A 5253-nucleotide genomic window follows, 5' to 3' on the forward strand; every position below is an offset into this window, starting at 1 on the left:
AATGAACCAAAGATAAAAGGTTAAAGGGGAAATCCCTAAGCAAGGATTAAATATTTAGCCATAAATTTTAAAATATCCCATTTATCAAAACTTCTTGTTGCAAGAATTATGAAATATTTGACTACTGGAAAGATTTTTGGGTTTCATGCTTCGTATTTTTCAAAGACTGCCTACTGTTTTTCCAAGTTCAAGTATAATTCTGCCCAAGAGTAGAGATTTGGCCCAGATGAGCTCTTGCCATTCCTTTCTGTTTGGATGACACTTAGCAGCATTTACACCTAGGAGACAGAGGATACCACTATAAGACAAAGGATCTGAAGCTCCCATGTCAGAATCCTTCTCCAACTTCTCCTAGACTAGAAGTACAAAGAGAATTTGAAACTTTCCTCACTCATATCTGTTTTTCAATAGTGTCTGAAAGCTGGAGATCTTGAATTTATACATGTTATACAAAATGTGTCTACTTTTAGGATTTGGAATACTCAACCCAAAGTTATTCCCTGAGGAAGATGAACAGGTGATAAAAGTTTCCTGACCCATTTGCTGGCATTACCTGGCTCGTTTGCTTGCCTACTGATAAAACTTGGGATGGAGCTGCTTCTACTCCTGATGGTCTACAGATACTGATGTTCTTGCACTACCATGCTAAGAATACTAGGTGTCCTGATTACAGGCAGCTCCCCCAAAAACAGTAGTAGATAAGAGATGGGTTGAAAGGTCCACTACTATCCATAGCTTCCCAGAAGATGAAGGCCATCTGTTACTGTGGCAATCTCCTTTATCTCAAAAATTTGAATAACAATAGAAAGCTATACCTTACTTACCATGTTAGTAAAAGATATTAATAATAGTTTGTGTAATTTTTAGCAAGTGTGTGAAAGAGTTGGAACTCTCATGAACATTTTAGTAGGCATATAAATAGGTTCAACATTTTAAACAGTAATTTAACAAATGTTGAGAGTCCATATATGGAATATGAAGATACAACAATATAGATTTTGGAAAATTATAGGGTCTACATGATCTTGAGATCGGGAAAAATTTTTCTTAACTGAGACACAGACAGCATTAACCTTAAAAGACCAAAAAAAAAAAAAAAAAGGAATGAATTGTTCATCAAAGACATCATTAAGTGAATGAAAAGGGAAGCCACAGTATAGAAGATGATGATATTGCAACACACATATCTAACAAAGGGCTTACATCTAAAACAGTAAAAAACAAAACAAAACAGAAAACTCTTGCTGATCAGTTAAAAAGTATGACAGATAATCCTGTAAAAGAATGTACAAGAGACTAAACAGTTTACAAAAAAGAGGCTAAAAATCAAGTTATGAGTGAACTACCAATTAAGAATACAAGGCAATTCCACCATAAACTCACTTAAATGGTGAATATTAAAAATGCTGACAATATAAAGTATTGGTGAGGCTATGTACAAATGAAATTCTAATAAACTGTTGGTAGGAATGCAAATTATTTAAAGCACTTCAGAAAACCCAGCAATTCTACTCAATAAAAATGCATATGCATTTCAACAAAAAGTTCTGTATAAGAATGTTCATAGCACAATTATTTGTAATAACCATAAAATGCCCAAAGGTCCATCCTTGAATGGATATAGTATACCCATACAATGGAATACTCTTCAGGAAAAAAGGTTAAAAGAGAAGAAGAACCCAAGCTATCTTTACAACAGCATGGATGAATTTCATAACCATAATTTTGAAAGAAATGAAATGAAAGAAGTCAGGTACAATAGGATACACAAGAATAAGCAAAATATTTTCATTTATGTAGAGTTCAAAAACAAGCAATCACTAGTACCTGTGGTATTAATTGTGAGAATGGTGGTTACTGTCAGGGGGGGCAAGGAACAGTGACAGGGAAAGTCAGGAAGCTGAGAGGAGGATTTCTGTAGTCTTGGGAATGTTTTATTTCCTGACTTGTGTAACAATGACAAAGGTATGAGCACTTTGTGAAAATTCACTCATCTGCATGTTTGATTCTTGCTCTTTTCTGTATGTTAATACTTTAACAAAAAGGTAAGGGGAAAAAAGCAGTATGGATTTCCCTAAAGTGATCCTCCCCGATATCATTTCATTCATGACAGATGACCCTGGACAGACATTTCTTCCTGCTTCTCACTTTGTACGGCCACCATCTTCTAATGTTTTGGTCATGTCATCTGTATTTGTAAACATTTTCTCTCACTGTCCCTTCTATATTACTTCATTTCTCTTTTTCCTTGGAGTGGTAGACTATAACCCTGATAGCATCCAAGAGTAGTTTTGGGTGGTAGTTTTAGTCTGAATGACATGCCTTTTTAAACTAAGGACAATTTTCTTCTCTTTTATAAAATGATCTCTCCTCCACCACCCATTTCTGTTCTGTTTACTTGAAAGTGGGGCCGTCAATTTTTCTTCTATATCTCTCAATTTTTCTTCCCTATATTGGAGTTTGTTATATTCTGGGCCATATCCTTTACTGGTGTAGGAAATTATTAGATTATAAACTTGTTCTTGTGTTTTGAACTAAATTATATGTTTCTGAACATCATGTTAATCTCAGGTTACATATGGTTCATTTCAGGCATCCAAGTAGCTTTCTGAATGAATTTATCAATGTTTTTAGAAAAAACCCTGGATTTTCATTGAATTTTTAAATTTTTCACTCAAATATGTTATTTAAACACGTGAAAGAATAAAGGAAAAATAATGAAGCTACTGCTCATGGATGAGTTTTTGAGAAAGATTTTAAATTCTCTTTTCTCAAATGTTATTTAGTGCAGACATAAAGTAATTAAATTGGATCTTTAAAAAGTTAAGGTCCAATTCTGAATATGGCATTTAAAAAGCATTCTATTAAAGGATTAGTGTTATTAAGATATAATGTACTTAGACATGTAATTTTCCTATGAATGTCTTTGAATCATATTCCTTATAGAGAATTTTGGTACTTTGTCTGGCTTTGAACATTTTTTCAATGAACATATTTGCGGGACAACAGCCAAGAAAAGGTGCCATTTGGGGAAGGATGGGGAAAACATTTTGTTTCTTTTTTTCCTTGGAATATTTTTGTTTACAGAATGAACACAGGTTGCCATCAAACTTTCAAATCTGAACAGCAGAGGTGACTTTGTCAGCATCACTTTGTTCCTAAAGTCAGTAGCTTTCCAAAACAGTGCAGTTGCCAGCTGACCTCTTTAGTTACTGCCATATTTAGACACTTTAACAAAAGACTATTGTTTACCTTAAGTGGTATCATTTCATTTTTATGTATTGCTTGCTCAAGGTGAATTTATTTATAAGTAGGATTAATGCTCTAAAGTTATTCCATTATTAAATTGCTTTAACAACACTGAGAAATTATTTTCAGCCACTAATTAAAAACTAAATGCAGCACCAGAATCCATCCAGTATTTGCTTTGCTTCAGCACTGAGAAAACACTGTCACTAGGATTCCACTGGATATAATTTATTTGACAACATGACAAATTTCTACAGTTAAATTTCTCACTTAAAGTTTCATAGCTAAGTAGTTTGAGGAAAGTACCTGCATTTCTTTTTACACAATCCTTCAATAACAGACTTATAAGGTAGGTATATCACTAACCTATGGAGAGGCCATATAGCATAGAAATTAAAAGCAGAAGCATAAGAGCCAGTGTACTTACATTTAACCCACCTACTGACTACTTGTGTGAACTTGGCCTAATTAACTTTTAGATACCTCAGTTTCATCATCTGTAAAATGGGGATGACAATAGTACCTTACTCATAGGGTTACTGGGGGGATAAATGAGTTAATACAGTGCATGGCACATAGCAAATATGAAATAAAATTTAGCTAAATTCCTCACTCTTTTTAGGGAGGAGTCAGTAGAGAGTGTCTGGAGATGCTAAATCAGTAGAGATATATAATATCTATATATAGATGTACTGTATAAAGTTATGTCATCTTCCAAAAGACCTAAAAATAGAAGCTGCTAAATGTAGAAGGGAAATGGGAAGGAAACATAAATACCTACTTTTCCTTAAACCCGATGAAAACAGCATAAAAATAAGTGTACAAGCTAGTTAAATATAAAACCACTCCTTTTTCTCACTGTGCCTTCTCACTTTATCTCTGTTATTCCCAATGCTTTTTAGCAGTCCCTTCATGATTTCAAACATTTCCTATGCCCTGTCTCCCACAGACTGAACATATACACACAATCCCATGAAGCTGAGGAACCTGCAAACCTCAAGAAGAGAAATAAAGATTACCACATACAAGTTCCTGTACTTTTCCGTCTCTGCAATTTTGCACTGGGTTGTATAAAAATTCCTGGGCTTAACTTTCAAACTCCTTAAACTGATGTTTAGATCAATTCTTTCTACTATTCATCCCAGTACCAAGGTTCGGATTTATTTAAGTTTATAACTGATTCACTGTTACAACAGCAGCCCTTTTTGTTAAGTCAGCTGTATCTTCTCAAATTTATCAGATGCTAATGGTATTAATTAGTTTTCTTCTACTTCTCATAAAAACTCATCTTCCCAAACAGGTAAATTACTTCTGTGTGTTGAAAACGATGCCTGTCTTTTGTGCCTGTATTGGTTTTCTTCAAATTTTTGGTGGTCCTTGGTTATCAGTTCATGTTTATGGATAAGCATCTAGATTCCTGATCATTGCTAGCTGCAGTATAAGTCCTCAGTCCAAGTGATAATCTTTTCTCTCCTGGTTCTGAGTCTACTGATTATATGGGCTTTGGCCATGTACCCAGGCCTGTTCATGTAGGCCACTTAGCTGGATGCAAATACTCCTGCTCTTGGGAGGCCACCCCTAGCCTATATCTCAGGCACAAAATCCCCCTCTGAGAATCTCTCCATTAGAGTTAGATTCACATACTTGGTCTGGCTTTAGATGGCAGATTGGGCTGCTTTGAGAGGAAGCTGCTGATGGAATTGTTCTACCACCTGTAATTACACTACTGACCAGTCAGCCAGAGCTTATCCTTCCCAGTTTACCACTGACTCTAATATTTGGTTTATAAATGTCATTCTGTATGCTTTATAGATTGATGAAACCCCCAGATTAATTACACATTTAAAAAATGTTAATATGAGGTATATACCATATTCATAAATCAGAAGTCGCAGTATTGCAGAAATCTCAATTCTCTCCTAGTTTAAATATTTAATGTATTCCTGATCAATTCCAGCATTACTTTTGGTTGTAAATGACACATTGATTCTAAAATTTTCATGG

This window comes from Eumetopias jubatus, unplaced genomic scaffold (assembly GCF_037043125.1).
Source record: "Eumetopias jubatus isolate StellerSeaLion01/CBP00866 unplaced genomic scaffold, mEumJub1_p1.0 scaffold_7, whole genome shotgun sequence".
Taxonomy (NCBI): domain Eukaryota; kingdom Metazoa; phylum Chordata; class Mammalia; order Carnivora; family Otariidae; genus Eumetopias; species Eumetopias jubatus.